Here is a 23,994-nt window from a genome sequence, read left to right on the forward strand (position 1 = left end):
TCCTCAGCTCGATTCAAATATCTGAGTGTACACCACCTCCAGTTGAATGGCTCCCGTATACGTTAAACTTACCGTGACCAGTATCTGATTTCATTATCCACACCCCCCTGAACCTGCTCCCCTGTATTCTGCATCTGAGCCACCCTTTACCTGGGTGCCCACTTCTTCCTCCTCCCTCCCCTGTCTGTCATGTAGTCCAACAATTAATCCTCCCATGTGTCTCTCAAGTAAGTGTGTTGGCTTCTCTGCATCTTCCCTGCTGCTATCAGGAGGGCCACTGTCCAGGCTTTCTGCACTTTTGTGCCAGCTTTTGAAACACCTTTCTGTCTCTAGTGGTGCCTCACCACGGTTCTTGATCTTTAGGACAGCTGGAGTTACCTTTCAGGAAATATGCTCTACCATTCTCCTGCCTAAAACCTTTGGCCACATCCTCTCACTAGGTAGCCTCACCTGTGACACTGTCCCCTGCAGATTCTGCTTTTAATCATACCGAACTTCATTCACTTCTCTAGTAATGCACTGTCTCATTCATTTATTCAGGAAGCATTTTTATTGAATATCTCCCATGGCAAATGCTATTATAGGTTCTGGCGACGTGCTCCAAGGAGAATGAGGAAGGGGTCAGGATACACCTGGGGGAGGGCTCCCCTGAATGGCTCTAAGAGCTCTGTTTTGGGGAAAACCTGGGCCAGAACCATGCAGTTCACTGCTTTCCGTGTTAGATGGCAGTACTTGTACATTCTGTGCCTAGCACAGTGCCTGGCATGCAGGAGGCACATAGAGTATTTCAGCTTGCATTTCTGCAGGACTCTGAAGGATGACTCTTTGGAAAGACTATATGAGAAGCACATTGTGCAGAGGAAGGGACATCTGATTTCTTCATCAAAAATTAAGTGTCTGAGGTTTGGCAGTGTGGTTTTGTGTTAGTTTTATACTTAAAATGAGTGCAGATAGGGCTGAATTTTCATATAATACAGTAATTCCTTTTTGTAACATTCCAAGTCATGTTACATTGCAATGTGGGATTTTCAGGTTGGGAAATTCCTGTGGAGCCAGGATATAGAGTGTTGTTTCTGGATATACTAGTGACTTACGACTTGAAAGAGTTGCATATATAGAAGCCATGTCCCCTGCTTCGTCTTGGGTTTGTTTTGCATCATCCCGGACAAATAAACTAAACAAAATGATAAAGGGTAGAAAAGGCCCTGCATTAGTGAAGTCAGTGTTTGTGTAAATGTTAATCCTTAGGAAATAGTGTTCTTCAGTCCTACAGATCCATTCTTTGACCCTCATTCTAATGCCTTTATGTTTTTTCATATGTTTTCCTTTTTGTGGGAAGCTTGTGCTTCAAAAGGACAAATACATCTTTTTGCCTAATCTCAGAATATAGTAAAACCTTTTGGTGGTGTTTGTGATCTCTGAAAAGTTTGTTAAAATGTTCAGATGGTTGACTTTCACATAGGAACAGAGCAGAATAGATCACATTGATTGGGTACTTAAGCATCTACAGAATGTTTGCAATCGTTGGATGCGTTGTTTTCTTTCTCACTGTCTCCTCTTCCCAGGGACTTTTCCTACCAGAGAACTAGTACTAATCAGTGATTGAAATCAACATGGAGACTCCTCAGAAAACCTGTTTATCATAAACTTTTAGAGAGCTGCAAAGGACCATAACTACGATGACCCCTCATTTTTCCATTGTTAATATAATGTACAAAGTAATAAGACATGATTTTTGTATGTCAAAATACAGAAGTACATGCAGCAAAAAAAATGTAATTTCCCCCTCAACCTCCCACCCTATCCTGTACCAAAAATGTAATCACAGTTAATGATATAATATGCATCTTTCTTTGCAGTTAGATGCAGATAAAAATGTCTTATTACATGCAGTACATGTGATTTGGCCCCTCTTTTTATTTTAACTTGACAATCTTAGATCTTCTGTATCAGAATGTATAGCCTTACCTCATTCTTTTTAATTATATAGTATCTGTTGTATGGATGTACACTAATATATTTTACTACTTCCTGCTGACATTCAAGTTATTTTTCAGTATTTTTGCTATTACTAATGTTATTGCAGGAAGCATCTTTTATGTATACATCTTTGGACAGGAGTATGCTGGTATTTCTTAACAGTAATAGAGTTGCATTTTATGCATTTAACTTATTAGAACTCAACCATAATATGCTCTTATGTAATTAAAGATGTAAAATTTTATTTTGCCTACATGTTCTTTATGATATATGTACTTCAGTAAATAAGTTTATATTTACATGTATTAGTAGGTTACATACACTTGGACAGCTTAAAGGATATTTAAGGATTAAAATTTTTTTTTTTAACCATATGTCATTTTAAAATTTACTCCTTAACTCTGGAACATGAGTATAATGTAAAGATTCCTAGAATTGGATTTTCTGGATGAAGAGGTTATATGCATTTAATTTTTTGGTAATACTGAATTTTCCTCTAAAAACACTCATTAATATGCAGTTCCATCTAGTGTTCATTTCTTCACCTCCTTTTTAACATCAGATTTTATCTTTCTTTACAGTCTTTGGCTGGGAAAAAGGGATTTCATCACTTCAATTTGTATTTTCTTTTTTTTTTTTTTTTTTTATTGTCAGACTGAAGGTCAAGTTTAAATTTAATGACTTTGGTATTAACTATACACATACAAGTAAGTGCCAAGACTTAAAATCTTCCAGTTCAGTTGTGACTCCAGACAGGATCCAAAGAAGAGTTCTAAAAATCTCTTCTCTGGGTTTTATGGAGACTTTCTTTACCCTCCTGTGTTAGCCTCTTAAGGCACTGTGTCAGCCTTAAAAGGGCACTGGAAAGGGCGACAATTTGTATTTTCATTAATGAAGTTGAACATTTTCATATGTTCACTGGTTTTCTGCTTTTAAACAACTTGGTTAGTAGTCCTCTCTTATCCAAGGTTTTGCTTCTGTGGTTTGTTACTCACAGTCAACTGTAGACCCAACATATTAAATGGAAAATTCCTGAAATAAACAACTCATGAGTTTTAAATCTCATGCTCTCTTGAGTAGTGCGATGAAGTCTTGTCCCATCCCACTCTGTCCTATCCAGAGTGTGAATCATCCCTTTGTCCAGTGTACCCATCTTGGGCATGCACCCACCAGTTAGGATGGGAAGAAGCACATATAGACTGTGGGTTTCAGGCGTCCACTGGAGTCTTAGAATATATCCTCCACAAATAAGATGATGGCTCAGACAGTAAAGAATTGGCCTGCCATGCAGGAGACCTCCGTTTGATCCCTGGTTCAGGAAGATCCCCTGGAGAAGGAAACGGCAACCCACTCCAGCATCAACTGGGGGGCTACAGTTCATGGGGTCACAAAGAGTCAGACACGACTGAGCAACTAACACTTTCACTGTATTTATATTCTTTATTTTTCTATCAAGTTATTGATTTCTAGGCGCTCTTTATATATAATAAACATTGTTTAATGTATGTTCTTTCTAAAGTATTTTGGAAATATTTCTCCTAGTTTTTTGCTTGTCTTTTTAAGAATAGGTCAAGGTGTGATTGCCTAGAAAATCCAGAATTCTCAATTGAAAAGAAGAAAAACCTAGAATAATAAACTTCAGTAAGGTGGCCAAACAGGATAAGCACAAAATGACAAGGCTTTTTTTTTAAAACCTACCAGCATAGGAAAGCAGTATTAAATAATTAGAAATGTTAAGAGATACATTTTTGGCAGCAGTAAAACAAACATAAAAGAACAATCTGAAGAATATTGTAAAGAACATAAAAGACCTGAATAAATGGAGACAGAAACCATATTCCTGGATGTATATTGTAATGTTGTCAGTTTCCTCCAGATTAATTTATAAATCCCAATAAAAATTTCAAAGTAATTTTAAAAGAATTTGACAAACTAGTTATAAAGTTCAATTGGACTTAAAGACAGCCAAGAAAGTTTTGAAAAAGAAAGAACTATGCAGGGGGACTTTCCTCACCAGATAGTGAAATCCATTTCAAAATATTTAAAAAAAAAATTTTATATAGTGCAGCATTTGAAACAGACAAATCACTAATTGAGGACAGTGAAGTCCAGAAAGGTGCAATAAGCAGCTGAAGGTCTTAGAGCTCGATAAGTTCATTTTACATGAAGTAGAAAAATATTTCTCAGTTTTTGAACGGTTGGCATGCCATTCTAACTTTGAGCAAAACTCCATTTGGGGATTTCTGGTTTCGTCATCTGAAAGAGTATTTTAGGAAAAGCATGCATTCAGAGAATCAACTTGCAGAACATTCACAAAGCTTGAATAGAATTTAGAAAAGATGATTGTACGTATCAGCCAAGCTCACATGTGTTTTGTGTTGTGGTGTGCTTCCTGGTGGAGGTGACTCAGTAGTTCAGAGGTGCAGAGCTAGAAGGTGAGAGTTCTGGGGTGTATCTAGGAACAGGAAGTAGGAATAGTTTAGAAATTTGGAATCAATTGACAGGGTGGTTAGTATTTTCTTGATATTGAGTTAAAAGTTTCAAATATTGATCTGTTGCAAGTCATGAGAACGGCCAATTTTATTTCCCATTGATTTCCCCCTTATGCTTTAAATGTGTCCTGTGCTGTGAAAATGTGCATGAATGGGAAAGGGGTGTGGAGAATTTGTAGTGACTTGTATGAAAATTTGGCACAGTTTTTCCCCCCTTCGTCTTTTTTTTGACTGTGGCTGGTCAGCTGCAGAATGTTCTGTTTAAGGAACTGATAGCATCTTGGGTGGAGCTAGGAGCAAAATCATGTCTAATCACATACTTACCAACTTCCTGGCACTAAGAAAATTATCACCAGGCAGCAGCTCCTGGGCTCATGTAACTTTAGTTCTGGACAGGCACATCTGAACTAAATCATTTTTGAAGTAAAATTTTTTTGAGCAAATGTAGGCATTACTTGGCTTCCTCTTTCTGGTGATTTCTTGCAGTGTTTTGGTCATTGGTGTGTGCACATATGTCTTTCCCATTAAAAATGCGTTAAAGTACAAATGTCATATCTGAGTACTATATTAGTATTCTTAAATTTGAAAGTATAGTATCACATAGATGATTCTTTAGAAGATTTCTGTGAAATCTGTGTGTACCTACTATTGGAGTGCCCTCAGGTCGCTTGTGGGCTAGGTGGAAAGTATTAAAGGGAGGTTGAAGGTATTGAAAATGTTAGTTGCTCAGTCGTGACCAACTCTTTGCAACAGCAAGGACTTGTAGCCCCCAAGCTCCTCTGTCCATGGAATTCTCTAGTCAAGAATACTGGAGTGGGTTGCCATGCCCTCCTCCAGGGGATCTTTCCTGACCCAGAGATCAAACCAACGTCTCATGCATTATAGGCAGATTCTTTACCGTCTGAGCCAAACAGAGGTTAGAAGAGGTTAATTGCTATAACAGATAAAAATAACCACTGGGCAGGGTATTGAGGAAAGCTTGTTAGAAGCGGTAGCGTTTGGGCAGGGATGTGTTGGATTATCTACTGTTATTTTATACACAAACCTGGGCTTTGTTTAGGCATGAGAGAGTCCCATGGCACTTCCTTTTGTAGGAACTTAATGTACAAGAGAAACCCAAATGTGTCTTTCTGAACAAAGTTAGACATACAAGGGTAGATTTTGAAATCCTTCTACTTGGGCTCATTGCCATTATGTTCTCTTATGTAGCCTAACACACAAGAAGTTGCAGAACAAATACGTAAAAAAATTAAAAAAAAAAAAAAAAGCCCCTTCTTAAAATGGAAAGATCACGTTCTTCATGGTATTGAATGGATGTGTGTTCATTTTCACTCTTTATGCTAGAGGAACTCATTAAATAGTAATAATACTGTCTGCATTAACTGCCTTTCCAATTTAGTTTGTTTTGAAGAGGTCATGTGTCCGTTGATCCCCACCATCTAAAGTAGGGTTGAGGGGGACTTCCCTCATGGTCCAATGGTTAAGATATTCTCTTCCAATGCCAGGGGACTGTGAGTTCGATCCCTGGTTGGGGAGCCTTAGCTCCCATGTGCCTTCTGGCCAAAAACCAAACCATAAAACAGAAGTAATATTGTAATAAATTCAATAAAGACTTTAAAAAATGGTCCATGTTAAATAAAAAAAAAAAAAAAAACAACAGAAAGCAGGGTTGAGAAGCAGGACTTGGCCCAAAGACCTTGGAGCAGCTGAAAATAGGTATTTATTACAAAGTCCACACCCTCCTCCTGCGTGGCTGTGTTCAGAGCAGAGCTGTTCAACCTCACTTCTGGCCTCTTTGCTTAAACAGCATCGCCATGGGTTTAGCTATCTGGTGTCCCTAGGTAGGGACAACTTTCTGCCCACCAGCATCTTAGCAGGGCTTTTAAAATTCTTACCCGGATTAGAGATCCAGACGCTCAGACATCTGTACTATGTGTCCCTTATCTCTCTGTTCCGTGTTTCCGTCACCTTGCGGGTATTTATAGGTCACCAGTTCTGCTTTTGTTGGAAGCCCTGGTGGCAGGGCTTGGCATCTCTTTCCTCTTTGTGTACGTGGGGCCTGGTTGCCCAGCTACGTTGGAAGGAGAGTGAGGAAGGGTCTAGAAAGGCGAGTCTGGGTTAGACTTTGACTCTCCTTGTTCTCCAGGGTGGGCGGAGCTCCAAGGGCCCAGGGAAAATCTATTGCTGGGGAAACAGCCACTCCCTTCTATTTCTTCTTTATGGTCTTTCCCTCTTTTTCTTCTCTTTTTAGTTCTTCATCTCTGCTTCTGTCTCCGACTCACTGGTGCTCATTGGGACCCAAGAATCTGCAGAGTTGATCGGGTAGCGGGGTGGGAGCTTGCTGAAAGAAGACCAGACTCAGGGATCAGTTGAGAAGAAAGTTTTTGGGGGTGGTGGAGAGTTTTACTCTGGGTCCGCATTCAGAAAGTTTAGATGACCTTTCGACTTCTTTAGAGTGCCTTGAGATTTGGCAGGCCAGTGTAGGTTTTGAATCCCGGTCTCCTCTGCTGGCATTGTCACTTAGTAGCTGTGTTGCTTTGGGCAAGTTACTTGATTTCTCTGAGGCTCTGTCTTCATGTGTAAATTGGCAATCACAAAATCTACCACATAGGGGGTTGCATATGGGCTTTCCTGATGACTCAGACGGTAAAGAGCCTGCCTGCAATGAGGGAGACATGGGTTCGATACTTGGGTCAGGAAGATCCCCTGGAGAAGGAAATGGCAACTCCAGTATTCTTTCCTGGAGAATTCCATGGACAGAGGAGCCTGGTGGGTTACAGTATATGGAGTCTCAAAGAATCTCACACGATTGAGCAGCGAACACAGGGCTGCATACGGATTGTAGCAATAGTAATGGAGAGTATGTCTCCTTAGATTGTAAATATGTGTTCAATAAGTACAAAGCTATTATTATTACTGTTATTTGGAAGGAAGTTATGGAGAAGTGGAATGAGGACAGGTTATGGAGAAATCAGCCTGTAAGCCTGGTTTTTGTGACATAGAACACTTAATTATAAATCACTTACTTCAGGGGACTTTCCTGATGGTCCAGTGGCTAAGACTCCATGTTCCCAATGTAGGGGGCCCGAGTTTGATCCCTGGTCAGGGTGGATTCCACATACCACAACAAAGACCTGGTGCAGCCAAAGAAATAAATACTAAACGCATTTGTTTAAGAAAATAAAATCACTTTAGGTGCAGTTATATTGGCTTCATAACTAGGTTCATAATCTGTTTTGCCTGCTAGCTAGGTGACCTTTTAACCATTCTAAAACGGTAGTTTCTTTAGCTGTTTTTAAGAAAATGATAATATCTACTTCATGGAACTGTAAAGTAACCTTGTATGTAAAACATGTGGCAGAGTGTCTGACTCAGAGCTTGACCTAAAGGATCTTATTTTTAATTCTTAGTGAACTTTAAGGTAAAAGAGCAATAAATTCTACAGTTAAAATTATATCTGCATACTCTCTGTTCCTGGAAACATGGCTATTTCCAAAATTTTTGACACTCTTGCTTTATTTTCCTGGCGAAAATATACATACTCAACAATAGCATGGGCCCATTATTAAGGAACACTACTCCATAAAACCTTCTTTAAATTTTTTGGCCATATTATGTGGCATGTGTAAGCTCAGTTTCCTGACCAAGGATCGAACCCACGTCCTCTACATTGAAAGCATGGAGTCTCAACCACTGGACCACCAGGGAAGTCCCTACACTGCTCCATTATTACTTGGGTAGAAATTTGTCCTCCTTCAAAAGTTAAGCCTAGCTCTTCACTGTATTGCGGTGGATATAAGCATGAATACTACTCAGCATTCTCTGCTCCCGTGATATAAAGATGTATATGTAGAATAAATTTTTTTTTTTACCACCACCATCTAGCATAGTGATTAACACGTAGTAGTAGCTCAGTAAATGTCTCTTTAACTTGGTTCGATTTTCTGATTTTTAAATGTTTTTCTTAAAAATATTTTTTTTGTTTCATGGAGAGTTACAGTATCTGCACTTGTCGTGGTTATTTTGGTGTTTTGTTCCACACTGAACAGGAGGCAGATTACCCTGGATGTTGGCACGTTACTGAACATGACTTTTCTTCCTCAGTTTTGTTGAAACAGCTAGTTTCCTTAACCAAGGAATTTTGGTGAGATTTCATGTATTTGTCAAACACTAGCTTCCAGACACTGTTCTAAACATCTTATGAACCTTACCGAGTTCTCATAACAATCCTATGAGGAGTTGAAACCATGATCCCCATTTCATACTTGAAGAAAGCGCAGAGAGCGCAGGTAACTTCGCGGAGCTCACACAGCTCTGCGATCAGGCTGGCAATGAACTTGGACCACCGCTCTGCTGTTTCCTGCTGGGCATGCTACATGCCCAACGGCCCATCTCTTTCTTTGTCTTTCATGAAAAGTTGCTTCTAATCCCTTGGCTTTGTGCAGCAAAGAAATAGAACAGAAATAGAAAAGATGCTGACAACAGAGGAATTGTGATATGTTGCAATGCTGGTGATGTGATGTAAGATGTGATGTTGATGACATGCTGGGTTAGCAATGTTCACATTCCACCAGGGGACCCAGTCGTCAATCTGCATATAAGCTTTCTTGTGTTCAGACTCTTTGGTGATTATTATTCCTCAGAGGGCAGTCATCCTTTTAATCTTGTGGTAGAAAATTAAGAGTGAGTCTCACTGAGGTATGGTTTATTTTTAAGTTTTCTTTTAAATATTAGTTTCGAGAAGTTAATTAAGTACCCAGCCTGTGACTCCAGCGTCTTGGATTTCCTCCGTGTCTTCCCCGTTTAGAGGGCAGGTTTTCTTAGGAGAGTTAGATTACAAATTGGCGAGTTTATGCCTTATCAGTAAATCATGAACATTTGGGGTCCTGAATAGGTGGCTGGCTTGCATAATATGACCTGAGTAAAGTTAGGCAAACATAACTATCTCAGATCTTAAAGGCCTTTTGAACAGAGCCTTATGCTAACGTGTTTGTCAACATTTTAAGTAAAGCTCAAGAGGCACAGATACTTTCTCATTTTGCTTGCACTGATTTGTTTTTGTTTTTTTAAACTTATTATGTCTTACGGTTGCCCCCGGTGTTACGGTGTTACGGGGAGATCTGGTCTGCTGGAAAGCAGTGATTGTTTACTTTGAGGGGTCATTGATCCCTTTGAGAATCTGGTGAAACCTGTGGATATTCTCCCTAGAAAACACACACACAGTTTTGTTCATAACCCCCTAAGGACCGCAGACCTAGACTTTAGAGTTTGTGGAAATCCATCGTGGGGAGCCAGTTACCCTGCCTTCTGTGTGCCATCTTCTGCCTGCCTGGCTCTAGAAATTTCAGCTAACTGGTTGGTTTATCACACTTACATTCTCACTTGCATCCCAGGACTCTCTGACTCTGGGGAAGTGTTATCTCGGAAGGGAAGAAAAGATATTCCTTTAAACTCCACCAGATATTACCCCTGTAGGACAGGGCTCCCCAGCCTCCAGGATCTAATGCCTGATGATCTGAGATGGAGCTGATGTCATAATAATAGTAGAAATAAAGAGCACAACAAATATAATGCACTTGAATCGTCCCAGAACCATCCCCCCACCCTGATTCATGGAAAAACTGTCTTCGAAGAAAGTGGTCCCTGGTGCCGTAAAGGTTCGGGAACGTTGCTGTGGGAGACAGCTGTCATCGGGCCCTTTGCTAGCCACCATTAGTCAGGTAGGATGAGGCAAAAAGGGGTCCAGTGAGCGAGCCTGGAAACTCCCCGTCTCTGGCCTGCCTTCTCTCCCCTTCTGCCCCACTGGATTCCGTGGGTTCGCTCACCTTTATGTACCTTGGCACATGCTGTTCTCCACCTGGAATGCCCTTCCATTCTTCCTGCTCCCCAGGAATGCGTGCTCATCTTTCAATACCCAGCTCAAATGGAAGCCTGGCTGGACTCCCAGGCAGCCTCTCTCTCTCTCTGCTCTGATGCCCCAGCACTGTTTAAAGGCCTGGGTTACAGTGCACATACTGTGTTGTAATTATTTCTTAAATGTTTGGCAGGCTCCACCACCTGTAAACCAAGCACCTGTCTTAATTATCTTGATCACTCGGAATGGTGTCGGATGCTTGGTAGGTTTGCCATCCAGCATTTAGACAGGGAGGCCGTGGGGTCAGGAGGGCGGAGTGCAGATTCCGACTTCACGACCTTGTGAGGAAATGACTTCTCTGCCTCTGTTTCCTCATCTGTAGGCTTCTGCGGGCAGGTAGATGCCTGTTCTGTCTGGCTCATGGTAAACTAGTCAGCAAGTGCTAACCATCATGATTAATCATAATATTAAGCAGTTGTATTATTGAGTGAAAAACTCTTAAGTAATCCAGCTGTAATTGGAGATAACATTATTTAATGAAATTTAGTCAATGCTGTACTGTCCAACCATTCTGACATTTATAGGGCACCCCAAGAGGCTTGGTAGGACACCCTACTTTCAGCCTACTATCCGCCTCCGTATTGGTATTAACTGTGATCTATGTGAGGGCTTTAAAACAGTTAGAAGTAGGTATGTACTGTGGGAGACTTAAGAGAACAAACATACGGTTACCAGAGAGAAGGGGCAGGGGAGATAGATAGGGAGTTTGGAACTGACATGTGTACATTACCACATTTAAAATAGATGACCAACCAGGACCTACTGTATAGCACAGGGAACTCAGCTCAGTATTCTCAAATCACCTAAATGGGAAAAGACTTTGAAAAAGAATGGATATTTCTGTGGTTATAACTGAATCACTTTTGCTCTACACCTGTAGCTAGCATAGCACTGTTAATTAGCCATACTCCAATATAAAATTAAAAATTAAAAAAAAATAGGTACTGTGGGAATATAAGACTTTTTTTCTCTAAAGAAAATGCACACTGTTTTAAGGTGCAGTTTAAATGTGTTCACAATCTTGTGTTTTTCACATCACTTTCAGAACATCGCTAGCAAGCTTTGGGAAACGGAACGGGTCACCACTGTGTGTAGCCCTACCAGTAACATTCGGCCCTTTGGGAATCCCTAAGAAACACTTAATCACAAAAGCATTTGCTTCTGCTTCTAAGACAAGTCAAAGGTGGTGAGAAGAAAACATCTTCGAAGTTTTTTCCTGTGTGTGTTTTGTTTGCAGGCAAGCTAGAGACATCCTGCTAAAGTCATAAATGTCATAATCCTGTTTTAGAACTGGAAGGAGCGTCACTGGTGGGGCCTTTTCTCCTTTTTCAAATAAGGAAACCGAGGTCCAAAGAGTGGCTTGATTTGCCGTGTAACATTATGTCTGAAGATGGGATGGTTCTATATGCCGCTGGTCCCCGCGTGAGTTGCATGGATGGCCTTGTGGCCGGCTCGGGGCAAGAGGGTGCTGGAGAGTCCATGATCTCTGTGCAGGACCAGAGCATCTGCCTTCCAGCATGCAGCTTGCTTCTCAAAAGCCTTCCTGGACTCCCCAGACAGTATCTCCTTTACGCTTGCAAAACTAAATTATGTCTAAATTAAAAGTCGTGAAATCCAGACCTCCTGAAAGGGTATTTACTTTTTGCTTTTAAAAAAGTAAAATAATTAAGCTAATGACAGTGTTGGAAGCCTTAACTACATCATTCAGTGACCAGTATCTTTGTCCCCCAATTTTTGTATGGAAATATAAAAAAGTCTATAATCTTATTTTTCAGTCAAAGTTTAATCAGTTACAGTAGGTCTCAATACATCCTTATCAAGGCTTTTTTTTTGGGGGGGGGGGGAGGGAAGGAGTCCTAAGGTCACCCAGCAAGATCCCCTTTGTCAATTTCTTTATTTTTAATTGGAGGATAATTGCTTTACAGTGCTGCGTTGGTTTCTGCCGTACAACATGGAGAATCAGTCACACACACACATATACACACACACCCTCCTGCTTGAGCCCTCTTCCCCCCTGTCATCAGTTTCTGGCATCTCTTTTTCATGTTTTGGCTTCTTGGTGTCTACATAGTTTATAAGCTCAGCAGCCCAATAAATGGTACTATTATCTCCAGATTTCCATGCTTTTAAAAAGAAAATGGTATGTACTTGCTGTTGTCTCCTTTTTCAAAGTGTGGGTCAATTTGTGAATTTTTAACTATTTTTCACATGAAAGAATGGAAGGAGAAAGTGCTCTAGAAGTAATTAAATATGGTAGTGATTTATAAATTAGATTCCTGAGCCCTAGTAACTTGATTCACAGAATGTTCCTTTTGTTGTAACAGTATGGTTATATAATCCACACTTGGCAAATTTTGAAAGTGTGAAATCTCACAATTCCGTTTGCCACTGTAGGCAGCCCAGGAGAGAACCATACTACTTGTTCTAAACTTGTAGTGTTTCTCTAAGAAACAAGCTGCATGTCTTGGTTCTCTGCTTCATGTGGAATCTCAGGATATTTGAGGGGTGAAAGCAAAGAAGAGACTTCATCATGCATATCCCTGAAATGTACTGTTTATTACATGCTGAAAAACGTGTCCAAAGAGCCAGTCTTTTTGTGAGTTGTTGAATAACTTGGATCCATTCCTCCACTGTATGTTACAAAGTAAATAGCGTATCAAAGAACAGAAATGCAATAACGACAGCATTTTAAAAATTAGTGGTATTGAAGTGTTACATGGAGAAACCGGTGTTTTGAGTTCCTGGTAGCTATCTTAGTTACTGATTGGAAAAAGTAGCATAATCGCTCAATAATCCTTTTATATGTGTTTCAGAACTTATGGGTAGCTTTGAGAGACATGTACTAACACTCTTCATTATTTTTTATGGGATACTGGGCTTTTTATTTTTTATTTAATTGGAGGATAATTGCTTGACAATGTTCTATTGGTTTCTACCGTACGACAACGCAAAGCAGCGATAGGATACATATATCCCTTCCCTCTTGAGTAACACCTTATTTAGTAGTTTCTCCTAAAGGGCAAAATTATAGCTTCCTCTTCATTTGCTTTTCTTGAGCTGTGGATGAACATGCTTTCCTTTTTTTTTTTGAAAACCCATCTCTTATAATTCACTTACTCCAGTAAGATTAAGTGTCTCCCATGTGCTTGGCACTATGCCAGCTGCTGAAACGTAGACAGAAACAAGGCCATTTCCTCAGTGAAGGTGATGAGAAGTGAGGCAGGTGATGGTATAGGAGGATAAGTCTCTACTTGTGGGTATGATTTACTATATGAGTAAAAGTGGTTTTAAAATGAAAAAGGCCTCCTCCATTCACTCTCTTCTCTTTGGTGGAATTAAGAGTGCTTATCAGTATATGAATGAATGATCATACAGTTTTGTTGTCAAGAAGACACTTGGAAAGGCTTCCTTGGTGGCTCAGTGGTAAAGAATCCACCTGTCAGCACAGGAGACGCGGGTTCAATCCCTGGTCCTGGAAGGTCCCACGTGCCGCAGGGCAGCTAAGGCCTGCGCCCCAGCTATTGAGCCTGCGCTCTAGAGCCCGGGAGACACAGCAGAAGCCCCTGCAATTAGATGCTTACGCACCGCAGCTACAGAAAAGCCTGCGAAGCAACGAGAACCCAGTACAGCCAAAAATAATAAAAAAGAATTAACATTTTTGGTTTAACCTCTCAACGATCGCTTTTCTTTAGAACCAATCTTTAATTTGACTTACTATCTGATAGTTGTTTAAAGTGACTCTTTGGTCCAAAAGTTACAATTTTCCATCCCTTTGATGAGATGTCCGGAGTCTTTGGTTAGATGGAAAATTGCAGACAAGTCAGCAACCCTGCATCTCGTTTGCATTATTTATTTATTTTTTTCACTCTTAAGCAAGGCATCTTCCACCAGGACCTCTGATCTGGCGCTGACAAGTACTGACCGCAGAGGTGCTCGTGACTTCTTTGGATGTTCCTTGATGATGTTGGTGCCGAGGGGCACTTAAATCCTCCTTGGAGTGATTTTTATCCCTTGAGGACAATTGCCTTAACTTAATGTCGCTTACCTGTTTTGCCTACCTGTCAACCAAGCCATTTCCTTTGTTCCTTTCGCTGCAGTGACTGTCTTCTTGAAGGTAGTTATTTTCAAAGCAGACGACAATATTAAAATCCGATAGACTTCATTAAATATAGCATGAGAGTATGGTGTGCCTGTTAGTCATATGGCTAATAGTTTATTTTTTATTTTTTTGACTTGGTGTGTATCATCTATTCTTTTTTAATGATTTGTATTATATGCACTTTTTTTTTTTTTTAAATTTTTTTATTAGTTGGAGGCTAATTACTTCACAACATTTCAGTGGGTTTTGTCATACATTGATATGAATCAGCCATAGATTTACACTTATTCCCCATCCCGATCCCCCCTCCCATTTCCCTCTCCACCCGATTCCTCTGGGTCTTCCCAGTGCACCAGGCCGGAGCACTTGTCTCATGCATCCCACCTGGGCTGGTGATCTGTTTCACCATAGATAGTATACATGCTGTTCTTTTGAAACATCCCACCCTCACCTTCTCCCACAGAGTTCAAAAGTCTGTTCTGTATTTCTGTGTCTCTTTTTCTGTTTTGCATATAGGGTTATCGTTACCATCTTTCTAAATTCCATATATATGTGTTAGTATGCTGTAATGTTCTTTATCTTTCTGGCTTACTTCACTCTGTATAAGGGGCTCCAGTTTCATCCATCTCATTAGGACTGGTTCAAATGAATTCTTTTTGACGGCTGAGTAAAATTCCATGGTGTATATGTACCACAGCTTCCTTATCCATTCATCTGCTGATGGGCATCTAGGTTGCTTCCATGTCCTGGCTATTATAAACAGTGCTGCGATGAACATTGGGGTGCATGTGTCTCTTTCAGATCTGGTTTCCTCAGTGTGTATGCCCAGAAGTGGTATTGCTGGGTCATATGGCAGTTCTATTTCCAGTTTTTTAAGGAATCTCCACACTGTTTTCCATAGTGGCTGTACTAGTTTGCATTCCCACCAACAGTGTAAGAGGGTTCCCTTTTCTCCACAGCCTCTCCAGCATTTATTGCTTGTAGACTTTTGGATAGCAGCATATGGCTAATAGTTTAATAGTAGCTATTGTAATAAAACCAAGTACAGCTTCTTGGCTCATTCGTAACTTTGGTAGTTTCAATTATTTGTTACTATTTGTGGCTTTATTCTTGATAGAACAAGGCAAGGAATAAGTAAATGGGAAAATATCCTTACACAGTTGCTTTCTATCTGGCTATATTGCAATGTAGGAAAACAACAAAAGCAAAACTCTTGAGCTTGGACATTCCATTGACTTGAGAAAAATCACCCAAGCTCTGAAGACAGCTTTTATTTGGAGAGCTAGACTTGCTGAGTTTTCCCGTGTGGAATGTTCAATAGAAATCTAATGCAAGCTTCTGCTCCTCTAAAATGATGATGACTTTTACCTAAGAATAGACCCTTCTTTCAGTATAGAAACCAGATAAGCTGTCCCACAGTGATCCAAACAGCTAGCAGCCTCACCCCCACCCCACCCCCAAACTTGAATAACAACACAGCAATATAATTTTACCGTTTAAAACTTGGCTGACCCAAACATGAACTTTCAAAGAAAACAAGAGTCATTACTAAAAGAGATTCCATTTCTTTCCGGGGCCTAATTTAAGATGACTTTCCAGAACTTTGAAAAAACTTATTCTTCCAATGGCCACTTAATTATGAAACAAGATAAACACCCACAAGGGAGGCAAAAGAGAGAGTTCTCTTATGTTTGGATTTTAAAATATCTTTTTTTGGGGGCTGAGTTTTTTCTTTCTAGGGTTGTCATCCGTTGTTCGGAATGATTTATCAGGTTCCATCCAAAGATTATACTCTTCTGTGAATTTTAAAGGTGATGATTTATGAGTAACTCTTAGTAAGACTTCATTTCTCAAAATTCTGCCCTGTTAAGCTTTTCATAATACCTCTCTAATCTGTGTGCCCTGGGTTATTCAGAACCAGTGAGTGATGGTGTCAGGAGTCTTAAGCCTAGTGGGCCTGGCTTCTAAGCTCTTACTTGTTTTAGTGAACCATACTGGTTTTTATTGGGTATGCCTTTCTGAACATTTGGAAACTTCCTAGAGAACTGGAGAATTCCTTGGACAGAGGAGCCTGGTGGGCTACAGTCCATGGGGTCGCAAAGAGTCGGACTTTACTAAACAGCTAACACTTTTCACTTTTCTTTCACTTGCAAGAATTGAAACGGCTTTGAGGAACTAAAAGGCAGAAGTCAAAGTGGCACAGCAGAGAGTGGACAAGCCAGACAGGCTGGAGGTTAAATCTAGTCTCTGCATTATGAGACCTTGTGTTTGGGTAGAATGAGTCTCTTTGGCCTCATCGGTCTTTTATTTGCCGTAGCAGGGTCATTGGGATGATGGCATGATTGTATGTATAGGATCGAATCAACTAAGATACGGTGGGAGTTGATGACATAATAGCTGTTTTTATCATAATTGATTCATTACTATAGTTTGTTGACTGGACCTAGAACTCCTGTGTTCTGATTTTTGCTCTTGTACACATAAGACTTGTCATTGTACCCATGTTGTCTAAGTGGTGATGACTTCCAAGCGTGAGTTCCTTCAAGAATAAAATAACTGAGTAGTCAGTGAATCTCAGGTGGTCCTGAACCAATGCAGTGACTTCTATGAGGTGATTAAACCTGTATTTTATTCGTGGTTTGAAAAGAAAAAGTGAGAAGACTGTTCAGAATCCTTTGTCGTCAAGTCATTTTACTTTTCTAAGCAGTAAAATGAGGGAACTGCATTAGATGGTCTCTAAGTTACCTTCTAAGTCTGAAATTCTGTGATTGGCATTAGACCTAGTAATAGAATACTGGGAACTTTTAATTTTCACAGCTTGTAGAAAATTAGGTGTATCAAGGATTATTACATGAGCATTGGTGGTAAAGGAGTTACTATCAGTGGTCTTTTGTGTCCACAAGAACAGAAAAAGGAAAAAATCTGATTCTACCAGATTCTCAAAAATAGTAAGTACCCCCTCATCTCATGGACACCCACCCACAGACACAATTACATGATTTAGTTCTCCAAGTGTAAATTTTTTTTCTATTTGTAAGCAGTTTATGGAATTTCATTTAACCAGCTACTAAGGTCACTTGTGGAACTGGGAAAGGAAGACCTCTACATCCTTAAGTAATTTATAATCTTAAGCCATGCTGAACTATATAAAATGACAAAGATTCTGGAACAGGTTTCTAAGGGACAGATGTTCAAAGAAGACACATATACATATGATCCAAGTGGTTCCTAACTCGTTGGATGCCAAGGTAGAACACATACCCTCTGGTCACCTTTTTAGGTGTATTACTTTTTTAAAATTAATTTTTTATTGAAGTGTAATCTGCAATGTTTTGTTACCTTCAGGTATATAGCACAGTTACATATATGTATATACATGTATATATGTGTGTGTGTGTATATATGTATATATATACACATATTTATTTACATACATATTCTTTTCCAGATTCTGTTCCCATGGAGGTTATTACAAAATAATGAATGCAGTTCCCTGTGCTAGACAGTAGGTTCTTGTTGTTCATCTGTTATACATGTAGTAGTGTATGTATATTACTCCCAAATTCCTAATTTATCCACCTCCCCCCACCCTTCCCTTACAGTAACCATAAGTTTGTTTGCTATCTCTGTGAGTCTGTTTTGTAAATAGGTTCATTTGTATCATTTTTTAGAGTCCACATATAAGTGATACCATAGCATATTTCTTTTTCTGATTTGCTTCACTTAGTGTGATAATCTCTAGATCCATTCATGTTTCTGCAAGTGGCATTATTTCATTCTTTTTTCCCCCATGGCTGAGTAGTAGTTCACTGTGGGTATGTACCAATCTTCTTTATCTATTCATGCTTTGATGGACGTTTAGGTTGCTTCTATATCTTGGGTATTGTAAATAGTGCTTCAGTGAACATTGGGATGTATGTATCTTTTTGAATTATGGTTTTCTCTGGTTATAAGGTGCATTGCATTTTGATTTCTTTCATAAATTTCATAGATTTTTGTAATTCGGTAGTACTAATACTTTATGGTACATGACTTGCTATAGTCAAAGTCTTAAGCTCTAACTTAGAATTCTGTTCGTGTCAATAATCCTTGTGGGGCAGTGAGTTAGTATGTTGGTGACATACACAGATAACCATGGAAGCTTAAAGAGATAGCAGCCAGTGAGGATGTGTGCACAGTCTGTGTGTGTGCGTGGTGATGGGGTGATGAGTTATGGAAGACTCTATCAGAAATGATCTTGATGAGATTTCAAGGGCAAGTTGGTGACTGGGAGACAAAGAAACAATTTTTGGTTAGATTATTTAAATCAGTTATATACTGATGCAAGATGGAAAAATTTGGAATGTGGATAAATACAGGAAAGGAACCAATGTTTCTGACATCTCCTTAAGTCCTAATTTGGAATTTGTTTCCAATAATTATCCTCCTTTTTCTTTTGAAGAAAATATCTGTTCATAGTAAAACAGACTAACTTGGAGAATAGAAAGCTTATGGCCCAAGAAAATGTTTGGAGGTTCAGAGAAGTAATGACTCCAGGCTTTTCATTTTTCTGAGTCCTTTAAACGTTCCTGTTAGATGGTGACATAGTTAACCTGCTCCTCGTCTAGGGGCTTCCCATGTGGCACCAGTGGAAAAGAATCTGCTGCCAGTGTAGGAGACACAAAGTGATGTGGGTTCGATACTTGGGTCAGGAAGATGCCCTGGAGGAGGAAATGGCAACCCAATCCAGTATTCTTGCCTGGACAATCCCATGGACAGGAGCCTGGCAAGCTACAGTTCATGGGGTCACAAAGAGTTGGACACGACTGAACATGCATGTGCATTTGGTTGAACAGGGCAGCTCTAAAAATATTATAAATGTGCCATCAAGTTTCTCCCAAGCCCTTGTACTTTTCCTTTTAGGATAAACATATCTACTTTGATCAACCATTTTTATGTGCCATAGTTGCCAGTTCCTTTCCTGACCGGATTGCTCTTCTGGCAAGTCTTCAGATGGGGTTCTGTGCTCTGAGCACAGCCCTTCTATTCAAGATAGGTTGACACCATTTCATTCCTTTGTCTAACGACATTTGCTGTCACCTAGGACTACATTGGTTTTTCTCGGCACATATCGGCCTGTTTTGCTTTTTTCCCCCAAGACTGGGGCGTGTGGTTTGTTGCAGTTTGCTGGTACCCTTATATTTTTTCATGCAGTGTTGGTTTGCCTGTGTTTTTGTTTTCAAAAGAACATTGGATTCATTGTGTTGAATTCATATGATTGGATTTTGTACTAGCAGAGATCCTTGCTCATGGGATTTCATGTTTCTTGAACATTCGCATAAGTAAGAACAATTGGAAGTGAATAAGTCATGAACCTTTGTATGTTTATATTCTGCGTCATGATATGTGTAGCAATTTGACCTGAAGTTGTCGGGATTATGGGTCAAATGTTAAAATTGATCTTATCAAAGCCTGCCATTTGGATAAACAAGTTCACTTCAGAAGAATTTTGTAGTGAACTCTGAGTACTAAAAAAAAGAAAACCACTGTTGTTTTTATTAGGAAATGATTTATCTATTATGGAAGTTTGTCTTAAAGCATAATTTTAGATATTTATTTGCTTAGTGTTCATTCCTGTCTTCCTCTTCCCTCGCTGATGAATTAGCCTCGTGGTTTTTAGTAAAATAGCAGCAGATCAACAGGGTTCTCTGAATAATCTATTGTGAAATTTCTGAGCCAACTGATCCTCTTACTTCCCAGGTTTTAGGATGGTCATTATAACCTTTATCAGATACAGAATATAACTGGGTTTGTCACTTCTGTCCTGTCTGTGCTGTGAAGCAGACTGATACTATGTAGAACCAGAAGCTGATGGTGGTCATTATTGCAAGGGGTAAGGAAGATGATAGCAGCCAGGAATACCATTTTCCCTGAAACTTTTAAGTGACTTGGTAGAGGAAATACTTGTTGAAGCAAAGGTGTAACTGATTACCTTTCACAGAGGAATAAGAATTAGCATTTAGTTCTGCAGTTGGAATTAAGTTATTTAGTCCTTTATCCTTGCACACGTGGGAAGGTGAAAGGAGAGGTGTTTCAAGTACAGAGTATACTTCTCTACCTTTTTATATTTTTCTTTTCCTTTGCATTAATGATATATATTATTAAAATAGCCTGGATGTGCCATGATTTACATTAAGTTTGTATTTATTACATACAGAGCTAGAAATAGAAAGACATGGTCTTATTTGAAATGTCTGTTTGCAGAGGCGAGGTATCTGAATTTACTTGAAAATGTCAAAAATACTCTGATACTGTAATACTGGTGGTTATTTTGACCTGATTTTAGACAAAGTTAATGTGAGCTGTGATCAGTCACGAATGTGAAATGCTGTTTGGAGGATAAACTTTATGTGTGCGTCACTGAAAAGTAAATCTCTTTAATCCTAAAGCCAAATGGAAAGGATATGTTCTTTCTTCGGTGTTTCCTGTTGGGTCTTACAGGAAGAAGTTGAAGGAGTGATGAATTGGCACTTTCCAAGAACTTAAAAGTAATTTTGATAATTCATAGAGCAAAATCTCCTTGGAGGGCCCTTTTCCAGGATAGCCTAATGACGTGGAGACACTGATTCACAGTTTACAAGGACCCTTCTGGAGCCTCTTATAAGAGCACTTTAAATAGTCTGGTTGGCAGTGAACGTCTCAAAAAAGGAATGTTGTGAGAAATCTTTCGACATTCTGAAAGTGAACAAGACAGAAGTTCGTCTGTAGAGAGTTCATCTTCCATTGGCTTCTCTTGCCAATTATTTCTTCTTTTATATCATCAAACACTTTAAAAATTGTGGTTAAAAGACAAAATTGGCCATTGTTTTTAAGTGTATAGTTCAGTAATGTTGAGTATATTCACATTGTTGTGCAGTAGGTCTTCAGAACTTTTTTTCCTAACAAATGTGAAACTCTATACCTGTTAAAACAGCTCTGCATTCCCTGCCCCCGACCCCAGTCCCTGGCAGCTGTCATCTACTTTCTGTTTCCCTGTATTTGTCTGCTTCAAATAACTGTGTCTCAAGTGGAGTCATACACTGTGCCTTTCTGTGACTGGCTTATTTCACTTGGCACCATGTCCTCATGTTCATCCATATTGTAGCATGGGTCAGAATTTCCTTCCTTTTCAAGGCTGAATAATATTCCATTGTGTGTACAGACCACATTTTGCATGATCTCTCTGTTGGTGGACGTTTGGGCAGCTTCTACCTCCTGGATATTGTGGATTATGCTGCGGTGAATATGGGTCCACAAATACCTTTATAAAATCTTGTTTTCATTTCTCTGGGATATATGCCCTGGGATAGGATAGCTGAATTATATGGTAATTCTATGTTTAAGTTTTTGAGGACTTGCCATACTGTTTTCCTTAGCAGTTACACCAATTTGCATTCCGCACTAATGGTGAAGAAGCATTCCAGTTTCTTCACATTTTCGGCAACACTTTTGTGTTGTTTTTTTTCTATGGTAATTATCAATTTTTCACATTAACCATAAGGAGCAAATAATTTGAGTGTCTGAGGGTACACAAATACGAGATTTGTGTGTAGTCTGAAAAGCTGGGGCTTTCATTGTTCTTTAACTTGCTTTTGATAGGTCTGGTGCATTGTTTCCTTCTTGATTTTCAGCAAAGCCAGTAGGGGAATTTTTAGCCAAGGTAGAAAAAGTGGTGGAACATCATGGTAACTAAAGTTGCCGATTTCAAACTTGGCACAACAACTTATGCTGATAGAAATAACGTCAAGTTCAGCAGACCAGATTGTAGGGAAAGCATTATTCATGTCACACGAGTTTACAAATAACAGGTGTACCTAGTGCACCAGCGTGTTTCTTGCCCATTAATGGAAATGTTCCAGAGACTGAGCAGTCTAGAGAGATGGATAAGCTGGTGGATCTCTTCAACTCCCCAGTGTTTCACTTTTCCCATCATAATGCTTCTTTTCTGTCCTTTCTCTGTGATGATAGAGGCTAGGTAGGATCAAGATTGTTTCCTTGCTGTTATGCCACAACACTTAGTCTGGAGCAAAGGGCTATGTGAATGTTGCTTGTTCATGAAATACAGGCATAAACATAGGCCCGGTCTTTTTCCTTAAAATGCGGTACTTATTGTACTTTTCCTGAAGCTTAAATATGGTTTTTAAGCTTAAATATGGTTTTCAGTGTCCTGCATGAATAACTTTGGTGATTATGATTAGAAAACCCCAAACCTCATTCATATGGATGCTATAAGAAAGAAAAGACTGCATAGTATAATGGTTCAGAGTTCAGGCTCTGAACTGCTTGAGTCGAAATCTCAGCCTTTAACACTTAACAACTTTGTGAGCTTGGGTAGTTTCCTTGATCCTTAGCCTCATTTGCAAAGTAACTATCTCCTTGGGTTGTGATAAGGGTGACTGAATTGATATAAGTCCACACATCCTTCTCTGAAATCTTTGGGAGCATATGTGCTTCAATATCTTAGATTTTAAAAGGTAACACAGTATATAACCTACTTACTGATAACACAATACCCTCAGTGAGGTCTAAAGTAGAGCCTCTTAATTAAGCACACTTGAGGGGGAAGAATGAAAACTAGTCATTTCAGGTCACATTTTGCTGCTCAGCGCGTTTACATACACAACTCTTTTCCCCCAACACACACAACTTTAGGCTTTATGATCATTTAGGTTTTGGAATTGGTTTAGGAATTGGATCCATACATTTGTAAGCATCATGTTAATGTTCATTATGTGCAGAACTGAGTTCTTTCTATATTTTATGACCTTTGGCTTGCCATTATAAGAACGGTTAAATCATTGTGGTTTAAAGTGAATATGGTGGGCGTCGTGTACTTTTATGTATTTTTCACACATTACTATTTCATTTGGGTTTCAGGTCTACCCCTTTTTCCTATTATAAACAGACTAGAAAGATTGAGGACAAGGTGCAGCAGAAACATACCATGTTCTTAAACTTCCAAACAATTCTTTTCTTTTTTTTTTTTTAAAGAATATCTTTTTCTAGGACTTCTTTGGCAGTCGAGTGGTTAAGACTACTCCTGCTGCAGGGGGTGCAGGTTTGATCCCTGGTCGGAGAATTAAAGGTCCTCAAGCCATGGGGAGAGGCCAGAAACAAAACCATTTCTTTCAAAGATTTAAAATTTCTGAAATGTGTTCTATGATTTCTGCTTTCATTTGCTTCTCCTCTGTAGTACACATTAAGAACAGAAAACTGCCCAGCAAATCTTAATCTTTTGATCTGCTTTGCTGCCAGCGAATCATTGCTAGAATATCTGGTGTAGAAAAATTTTAAATTTTAAGTAAATTAAGTGCACTTCAGACTTTAGTTTTCTTTTCCAAAGAGAGGATTCTCCTGGGCTTAGGACTGTGGGGTTAGTTGTCTTGTATAAACTCATGGTTAGTATTAACAATTGGCCTGAATGTCTAGCAATCTGGTATGTTTTATTCTATTTAAAAAATCCATTTAAAATCTATTAAAATCCATTGAAA

The 23,994-nt window shown here is 39.4% G+C and overlaps 1 protein-coding gene and 1 non-coding gene across 4 annotated transcripts in view; one reads left to right on the plus strand and one right to left on the minus strand.

Moving 5' to 3' along the window:
* The window catches only part of RBPMS (RNA binding protein, mRNA processing factor), a 198,420-nt gene that overhangs the window by 25,636 nt on the left and 148,790 nt on the right, over window positions 1-23,994 (plus strand). The gene's annotated exons all lie outside the window — the stretch shown is intronic.
* Window positions 2,719-2,841, minus strand: LOC122432679. Its single transcript, XR_006266941.1, has one exon. It is a non-coding gene; the product is annotated as a small nucleolar RNA SNORA26 (small nucleolar RNA).

This window comes from Cervus canadensis, chromosome 31, assembly GCF_019320065.1.
Source record: "Cervus canadensis isolate Bull #8, Minnesota chromosome 31, ASM1932006v1, whole genome shotgun sequence".
In the NCBI taxonomy this organism is placed as follows: Eukaryota; Metazoa; Chordata; class Mammalia; order Artiodactyla; family Cervidae; genus Cervus; species Cervus canadensis.